This window comes from Prionailurus bengalensis, chromosome A1, assembly GCF_016509475.1.
Source record: "Prionailurus bengalensis isolate Pbe53 chromosome A1, Fcat_Pben_1.1_paternal_pri, whole genome shotgun sequence".
Classification (NCBI taxonomy): Eukaryota; Metazoa; Chordata; class Mammalia; order Carnivora; family Felidae; genus Prionailurus; species Prionailurus bengalensis.
The window spans coordinates 1,302,413-1,312,010 of record NC_057343.1 but is presented as its reverse complement, the minus strand read 5'-3'; the positions used below and the strand labels follow the sequence as shown (position 1 = coordinate 1,312,010).

At 47.0% G+C, this 9,598-nt stretch overlaps 1 long non-coding RNA gene across 1 annotated transcript; it reads left to right on the top strand.

Annotated features, from left to right (window-relative positions):
- Positions 1-1,337: 1,337 nt before the first annotated feature.
- On the top strand, positions 1,338-3,326 carry LOC122496156. The gene is made up of 2 exons (XR_006300727.1): positions 1,338-1,575; positions 1,948-3,326. It is a non-coding gene; the product is annotated as an uncharacterized LOC122496156 (long non-coding RNA).
- The last annotated feature ends 6,272 nt before the right edge of the window (positions 3,327-9,598 follow it).

The following is a 9,598-nucleotide window of genomic DNA, read 5'->3' as shown; positions in this document are numbered from 1 at the left end:
GACAAAGGTCCCACAGGGCAGTTTATTCCCCAGTGCCATAAGGCTTCAAAGGCATCACACCCTTGAAAGATTTGCGATTAAGTTTACTTTTTAATGTTTATTTCTATATTTTGGAGAGAGAGAGACAGAGTGCAATCAGGGGAGGCGCAGAGAGAGAGGGAGACACAGAATCGGAAGCAGGCTCCAGGCCCTGACCTGTCGGCCCAGCGCCTGACCAGGGGCTTAAACTCACCAACCGAGAGATCATGACTTGAGCTGAAGTCAGAGGCTTAACCAACTGAGCCACCCAGGCGCCCCCACCCTTACTCTTTTCAATGTCTTCTTCTTTTTTTTTTTAATGTTTATTTATTTTTGAGAGAGCAGGACAGAGCACAAGCAGGGGAGGAGCAGAGAGAGAGGGAGGCACAGAATCCGAAGCAGGCTCCAGGCTCCGAGGCGTCAGCCCAGAGCCAGACTCAGAGCTCGGTGTGGGGCTCCCTAAGGGGCTCAACTCACCAGGGGTGGGATCATGACCTGAGCTGAAGTCTACAGTCGGAGGCTTAACCCACTGAGCCACCCAGGCGCGCCTAAAATTAATTCTAAAGATTCAAAGTGAATTCACAGTTCTCACACTCACAGAAAAGTCTGTGTGTTAGTTGGGGTTGTTGGAGCTTCAGGAACACAGCCCGAGCCTCCCTGGGCCACTTCCAGCAGGGACGGCACATGCCGCTGGTCCCCGTGGCCGCTGCAGCTGCGTGTGTGTGTGTGTGTGTGTGTGTGTGTGTGTGTGTGTGTGTGGCTGGTACTGTGGCTCAGCGGGGCTTGTGTCCCCACGCCATGTGCCGTCCTTCCCAATCACAGACTCCTACTTTGTATTCCTGCGTGGAAACGGTTGAGAGGCGGCGAATCAGAGCGCGATCGTGAATAAATCCAGAGAAAGCGTCCCCCGCGTTCGGTGAACAGTCGACGAGGCAAAGAGGCAGAGGGAGAGGAATGCCCTGCCTTTCCTGGTGCTGGCGGTGCGGGCAGGTTGCTGGCGACGCGCTGCACTGGACCACCCAGGCCGTGGCAGGTGGTGTAATCCCCCCCCAGGCGGAACACCCGAGAGAGGCTGGCAGGCGCAGCCTGTGAGCTGCTGTTTACTGTCTGCGCTGCTTTACTAGGCACCACGCCGAACGTCCTCTCCTCTCAGTAATGAAAAGAAACGCAACTGGCAGCCCTGAGACACAGGCAGCGGAGCCCCAAGTAGTCTCACTTCACGGATGGGCGGTTCCGCTTCGGCTTCCGCATCCCAAGGCACCCTTACTTCCGGAAGTAGCTGTCGGATCCATCCGTACGGAGGCCAGAGTGAAGGTTGCCCGAGGGGAGGGAGTGGGGGGATGGGCAAAGCGGGTGAAAGGAAGTAGAGGCACAGGCTTCCGTTTGCGGAATGAGGAGGCCGGAGGGATCAGAGGTGCGACACGGGGGGGGGGAACAGCCGACGGTGTCGTCGTAGTGTTGTGTGGCGACAGATGGCAGCTACACTTGTGGGGAACACGGCCTGACACACAGACTTGTCAGATGGCCGTGTCGCACACCTAAAACGAACGTCATCCTGTGCGTAACTATACTTCAACGTGGTTTAGTTGTGGGGGAAAAAACTCTTTTTCATGGTGAAAAAAATAGTGGTCTTTGCTAACTGTGGAACTTGGTGCTCGGGAGTCCAAATAATCCAGACGTCTCTGTCCAGCCCAGCTCTCTGCGCGGCTGGAAATATTCCGTGTCCGTGCTTTCCAATATGGCAGCCCCTGGAGGGTACTGGGCACTCGCAATGTGGCTAGGGTGCCTGAGGGGCTGGATTTTTATTTTTATTTAATTTCAATGAATTCCACTTTAAACTGAAGTAGCCACACGTGCGCCAAGTTAGAGCGAGTCCATAAAGTCAAAAGAATTTTTTGTTCAGTTAGGAAATCTTACCGTCTCCCACAGCAGCTCGTGAAACTCGGTTTCCTCGTCGATACGGATGCGGACCGGGAGCGCAGAAGCCCGCGACTTCCTGGTTCCCGCCAAAACAAAGCTTTGTTTTCGCATTTCATTACAAACGGGACTGATTGAAAGCTCTTCTGAGTGAGACGGTCTCCCAGAAAGTTCAGCAGAAGGTAAACGAGGAAAAAGATCCATGTTACCTGCTAACGCAGGACTCCATTTATCAACAACTAAATGGAATCACACAACCTCCCAAAGGATCAGTTTGAAGCTTTTGTGTGTAGGCAACGAGAATGATACTTTCTCCGTCAAGCTATACACAAAATGAATAACTACAAATCACGGGATCCCACAGACGTGTGTCTTACCAGGAAGACTTTACAACGGTTTAAAACGTAGACTTTGTTAGAATTTTATTCAAAAAAATGGCTCCCAAACGTTTTTAGTCGTCCGACCTGGGACAAGTTAATTAACGTCTCTAACCCTCAGTTTGTTTGTTACACAATGGAATGATGATAGTACCTACTTCATGGGACTGTTGTGAGGACTGAATAAGATAAGAATTAACGAGGCTTTCGCCCTCACATGGTAAGCATTCAGGAGTAGATAAATAAACGGTGGCTATTATGTTGTTGTTGTCACGCCTCCATAAAGTGAAGGCTAATCATCACGTAGAGAAGTCCAGAGGCTCTCCCGGGTGTCAGTCATACCCTGGCATTCTTAATTTAGACACCCAGAGATGGCTAAACTCGCTAGGACTTCTAATTGTCCATTCGCGATGGTTCCTTCACACTCCGTGTGTTCTGGAGGGTCTCTGCATATTTAAGATATAGGCCATTGTCCAGCCAACAGGGTGTCTCACTTGGATACAAGGAATCACAGAGTTTAAGGAGTAAATTTATGGATAAAGCATTAACCTTGTCCTAAATGCCAAGGCCTTTGGGGATTTATCGGTCTTTACCTTACAAAAATGGAGTAAATGCTATGTACGTACTCTCTTCTAAGGATAAAGCCAAAAACTGAACTTTTACCTGCTAAAATACCAAATCCGAAACTTGTGTTTTAAAGGCTGGGTCGGCGTTCCACGCTCAGGTGTCCTGTTGGAACCACTGTGTGACGATTATGTGGCGAAGAGATGGGCTGGTAATGAAAGTGAATTAAACATATCTGGGGATACACTGTTGTACATCTGTATGTCGTAAGAAAAACTCTCATCCGGACTCAATAATTTAAAAATACGTGTGCGTACCTACACCCATACGTACGCGCACAGGTGTTCACCTGGCCTTACCTGTTTTGAATGTTGTATGCAGGGAATATAAGGGAGATCGTAAGTAAAATTACATCCAACTATGCAAATTTAATGAAAATTTTAAATCTAATTTTCATCAGAGCCATCCGGTTTTAATCATTTCCTGCTTCTTAAATCAAATCTTTTGAAAGGGCTCTCCCAATGCATTCCGCAAGCGACTCACATGAGCCCTGGCGTCTCCTCTCATCTTGTGCCCTTTATGACCCTCTTTTAGTGAACAATGGATAACATTGAAATACATTTTTAAAAGTTGTTTTATACTGTTTCTTAGCCTTGGGATATAAAAGTCAGGAAAAGGAACAACTTGCTTTTAAACAAAGTGAAATCAAAACGTTTTGCCATCTTCCACTCTGAACTAGCCACTGGGATGAGCTGGGTGTTCAGTGCACGGGTGACCCTAGCACGGGCTTCCTGTGACTCCTTTCCGAGAGCAGTTTACAACAACCCTGTGAGGCTGACGGGGAGCCTGGAAAGAACCGCCAAGGGCCAGTGAGAGCTCGCAGCCTGCCCCCAAGGACCGAAAATCCAGAAGCCCCCAGAACAAGCTTCTGAAGCAAAGGAGAGGCTTTCTCAAGCACCCAGACCTTTCTCCTGTCCTCGCTTTTTTCCTTCCCTCCCCTCTTCACCTCAGTCACCACTGAGTGATCACACAGTACTAGGTGCTAGATGTAGGGATAAAAAGTTGAATAGGAGTAGCCCCTGCCCTTCAGGAAATCACAATCTGATGAGGGAAAGAGATAAGTATAACTCGCACACGCCCACCCAGAATAAAAATCGGTTTATGATTGCCGTGCTGTGTAATAGATGAGCTCCTGGTGCTGGAGTCGGACCCGAAGCTCCCTGGGGCTCCCGGTGTGGGTGACTTCTCCATTCTTGTCTCGTCTTCCCAGAATGTTGATTACAGCACATTCTTCCTGGGCTGCCAGAGGGTGGCCTTTGTACCGCTGATGCTGGCCTCATTTTAAATAGATTCCAGCCTCCCGCAGGGCACCAATCCTTGCTCGGCATTTGGCTAGAAAGCTGTGGAGCACATGATGCTGCCTGCAAGAAGCCCACCGGTTAGTGGAAAGCAGTCGATCGTAAATCACCAATAAGCACAATGATATGTCAGGGGCAAGATATTCTGAAAGCAAAGAGAAGGGCAGTGGCTGAACCACATTCAGGGAGCGTGGGGAAAGAGTAGATGCATAGCCCATCAGACTCCTGAGAAGTACACTAGATAAGGGGACCCCAACCATGTTCATTTTCACTCGATTCCCTCTCTCAAGAGGAAAAACACATCAACAGCGAAAATAGATACAGGCTATATTTACTACACTATCAAAACTTGAAGCTTTACATGGAATATAATGGTGACCAGAAGAATCTTGCCTCTCAGAAGCAACTGTAAGAAAGTTGTGAGTTTGTCTGTGTATTTTGTTTTGGTTTTGGAGTTTGTTTTGGAGGGGTTAGCTTTTTTGCTCGTCTGATTCTTTTAGAAATCTCAGCAGAATGAATAACAGTTGGCAATAAAAAACATCAGTGCTGGTCTGCCCCAGCAGTCAAGTTCTCAAACAATCTTCAGGAGCCCTCAAAAACAGAACACAAAAAGTACCTCCACTGGGGAAAAGGGGGGTGGGGGGGCAGAAAGAACAACAACAACCCCCGAGCCTCTACATTTTTGGAAAAGTCCAGAATGCAGAAGAAGCCTCCTTGCTTGGCCTACATCTGCCGATTGGTAATTTGTAATTCAGGTTAAAAACAAAACAGAAGTGGGCATTGTTCTGATACTTGCCCTGATAACATCCCAAGAAAACTCTAGAGCTGGCAAGAGAGAAAAGCAGATAATGGTCAATGCTGTCATTTGAGTTTAAAAAGCACTGTGATTTTTCTTTTAAAGGAACATCTTCAGTTTCCAAGACCGTACACATGGTTTCTGACCGCAGCTCAAAATTTTCCACTGGGCTCCCTCCTGAGAACAAACACCGCTCAGCGGAGAGTGTGCGCCGCCTGCGCCTGCGCACGTCCAGCCTCCCTGCGGCGCCCTTTGCAGAACCAGGGGCCGCCGCACCCCACCTCGGAAGCCCAGACCTTACCTAGCAGAGGTTCGCTTTATCCGCCACACTGCCACTCCCCCATCAGACGTATTTTCCGTTTCTCCTTTGCCTATAAAAATGAGAAGATTCATCAGGTTGGAATTTAAGGCCTTTCATAATCATAAGTGATCCTTCTAGGCTGATCAGAGGAATATTTTATATTTATTAAGTGCTCTAAAGTTAACACAATGAACATTCACATATAACATTATTTAACCCTTCAAATAGCGCTTTGAAGAAACTGTTATGGCCCCCACTTCGCAGCGAGGCAGATTCTTAGAGAAGTAAGTTGCCTAAGGTCACTTAGGGTCACGGGGGTGGAGCCTCGGACTCTAACCCCTTCTTCCTGCGGTTGGATCTCGCCCCAGGTTGCTACCTGCTGTTCCCCAGGGGGCACCAGCCACCTGCCCCGGCGACTCACTCTGCCTGGAGTTACACTGCCCATTTATCTTTGCCATCCTCATTCGTCCCCTCTTCCGCAGTGCCCATCTCAGTCACCCCCGCTGCCACGGCGCCTCCCAGGGCTAATCCATATAGGGCCATGCTGGGCCTTGTCTCTGGGGCTTTGGCTATCGGTGCAGGTGGGCAGAAAGGGAGCAGTCTTTGATTCAGATTTGCCTTCGAACCTCAGCTCTGGCCTTTAAACTGTGTGGTCTGGGGAAAGTTACTTCACTTCTATGACTCTCCATTTCATCGGCTCTCAGGGGTGCACCACAGCGCCAACCGAACAGGGCCGGCCTGGCACAGAGGTGGGCTCACTCTGCAAAATGCAGTACCCTGCACAAATACTCAATGAGAACCGGCATTGAAATAAGGAGTCCATTAAATACACACACACTATGAGACTTCTGCTTAACACAAGCCTAAACATGTGCATTCATCTCTGCCCCCGTGTTACATGCCAATTAAATGACAGGGGGGAAAAAAGGCGTAAACTCCTAAGAACAAAGAAATGGGAAGGGAAGGAGGAGGGCCAAAGGATGGCACATCGAGTGTATGAAGACATCATACGAGACGAGTATAAAGCTTTTTTTATACAGAAAGACACAAAAGTGTATTCCCCCTGTTCTCTTTCTCAGGAAGCTACTAGAAGATGCACTTCAGCCAAATGGGGACATACAGCAGGAAAGAAGACATGGAACCCAGAGAGCAGAAGCTCGGACCTGGGGGAAAGGCAGAGGGCCCCGGCTGGCCGCTGGGCAGCAGCCGGCCGGACCCAGTCCAGATGGGAGCAGGGCAAGGGTGAAGATGCCAAGAAACAAATGGAACAGGTCGAGTGTTCAGAGCTGTGCCTGGGAGTTGGAAAAAATTAGTTCTGGCCATGTGACAGATTGGTTGGTAGAGCAGGGGAAAAATGGAACAATAAACACATAGAAAGCTAAGCAGAGGGAAACACAATCATTATTTACTCCACGGCCCCGGCGGGGGAACTGGGGGTGGGGGGAAGAAATTGTAAGAGAAAGAAACTATAAACATAGAACACACCTTGGTCCAGAAGGGATTACGTACGTAGTTTAAAATCATGTAATGAAGCAATATTGATTTCACCAAAATAGGAGCTATGACTCCGTTATAAGGTTGTAGGTTTTGGTAGGAATGGTGGGGATTACATAAGAACTAAGCCCTCAAATGGCGGAATAAAAAGTCAACAGGTCTAATATCCATAAATCAGTATATAGCATATTAAGCACACTGCTTAGAAATATAGTGGTAAATCTCAGAAGAGTGGCCAGAAATGAAGGTGCTGGTTGCCTCTGGGGCAAAGTACTGGGATAAGTAAGGGGGCTGGGCAGTGGACTGAAATATTGCACTGAAAGTCTTTCAGTTCTACTTAAAGTTATAAACTAAAGTTATAAACTAAAACTTAAAGTTACAAACATTTATTGTTTTGATAAAAATTTTTAAATGGTTGATGTTTTCGCTACTATTTAGTTAAATAGTGTAGAATACAATTAAAACCTGTATCTTATAAATTTAAATAGCAGAAGGTCATTTTACCAGTATGATCAGCAGGCATTTTGCTCTTCAGTGGGACAGAACTGGTAAATAGAAGCTTCAAGCTGAAAAGACCCATGGGTGTCACCTATGATGGTCCTAGAAGAGTATTATTACTGCTGATAGCATCTGATGGCGCCTGTTGACTCTGGAGACTTAATAATGTATTTCAAATGCAATGCCTCTGAAGACTTAAAGACTTAGCTGTTTTCATGATAGAGAATAATTTAAGAAAATGTAAGGGGAAGGAAAGGTTAATGACCTGAAATACGTAAGTGACCTGTCTAAAGCGAGCCAAGCCGTTTGCTGGCTTTTCCCTTTTACATACACTTATAAAACATGTGGCTTTGGGAAAGTCAGGAAGATTTGTTCTCTTTGTTTATAAATTTGGGATAATCAGCTTCTCCAGGATTACAGTATATCCTTATTAACATCTTAGAATCCTGATCTGTACGCATGTAGAATTGTACAAGATTTACACCTTTGAAACCTGCCCAAGAGCATATGGTTATTAGAAAGATCTCAAAAGGACTTTCTTTATGGGTGATTTTGGTTGTGTAAGACAATTCCATGATACGTTTCCCAAGGACCGATGAAATCCTCAGTCAAGTGGAACCCATGTGGCAGTTGGGCATGGTTACAGGCATTGAGTGGAGAGATATACAGAAGAAAGGATTCTTGTCCATAAGGAACTTACAGTCAAACTAAGGATGTGTGAAAGCACAAAGCTACCAGAGAATGGGCAGTTTGAGATAAATGCCTATGAGTAATGCGAGCCCCCGTGGGTGGCTCATCCCAATACGGAGTAAAGACTTCACCACTCTGTTGGTGCTGATTGTCCCCTCGATGTCCAATCACCTCCTGCCACCATGTCATTAATCTGTTGTACGATCAGAAGAGAGAATGTCTAGGCTGAAATGGCGGTCTTGATAAAGTGTTCATTGCATGACCACTTAAAATACCATTATTTAACTAAGCCGCTGAATCCTAAGCCCACTGGTCCTTTCTTACTCCCCTACTCCTGGCATTCCCAACAATTTGTTGCGTTCGACTGTCTAAAATTGTGTCATTCCTGGTTGTGACTCCTAACACCACCTTAAGGTGGGTAGCACTGATTTGCGGATCCGAACCCACAAAATGGAGGCTGCCCCGGCGAAGTCACAAATCTAAACCTAAGGCGGCTTGCACTTGGGAAACACCGGTCACCAATCACACCAATCACAATCCTCCAGCTCAGCTTGAGCTCGCTACCTTCCACCAGAAAATAGGACCTGCTGGCCTTCTAAGGACATCCCCAACCTCCTAGCCAACTGTCCCATCTCCACATTGCCTCCTCTGCACTCACTCTTGCTCGAAACCTCACAGGAAGATTGCAGAGTCCTCCGCAGCTGCTTGTGAGGCACCGTGCTCCTCCCGTCCACGGGCTGTTTTCTTTTGAACAAAGAACATCAAACTTGTCACTAAATTGTCTTGGTTTCATCACTTGACCAAGCAACTTCTGACATGTATTCACTGTTGTCAGAAAACTCCGAGAAACCACAAGATCTCAGGCAGTGGCCACTCACCATTTCAGAATACAGACCACTGAGTTCCGTGGGACTCATCTCTCTTGTCAACACTATAACCCTCATGCTTAGGACAAAGGAGAAACTTAAGAAATCGTCGCTGAGTAAATGAATAACTGGTTGGCACACTGGTGATCATTTGCCAGCATATCCAAATGTCAACTCCTGCAACTAGTCGTGCATCAGTCTTACCTTAATTATAAAACATTCTCCATGGGCAGTAACAAATGACACATTGTTTAATCACGTAATAACTGCTGTGCTGCGAAAAACGCCTGAATCATCTTGAGGCTCCAAGGAAGTATTTGAAAATAACTGATCCTGTAAAAGTGAGCAGCTGAAGTCGGCCACGTGAAAAACTGCTATCACGGGAATGACCGTACAACTCTGTGCGTGAAATAGTAAGGAAGAAAATGAGCACGGCCCCGGGGGCGGAAGCCGTGCTGCAGACTGTGAGAGCCGTGGAAATGGAAATTATTAATAAATGGGTCGCATATAAGGAACTGCTTTGCTTCTATTGTGGAGATGACAGAGGGTAATTTAGGAGAGCCGGGCACCAAGGGGTGAAAGAAAACTGGTGAGACTCGTTTACAGAGAAAAATTTGAGAGATAAAAGGCTTTCGTCTCAAAGCTTCCCTCCTTCCCAGCATTCCTCTGAAGTGGAGTTTGAGAAGAAAGCAAATCAATACAGTAGCGACAGGGTCTAC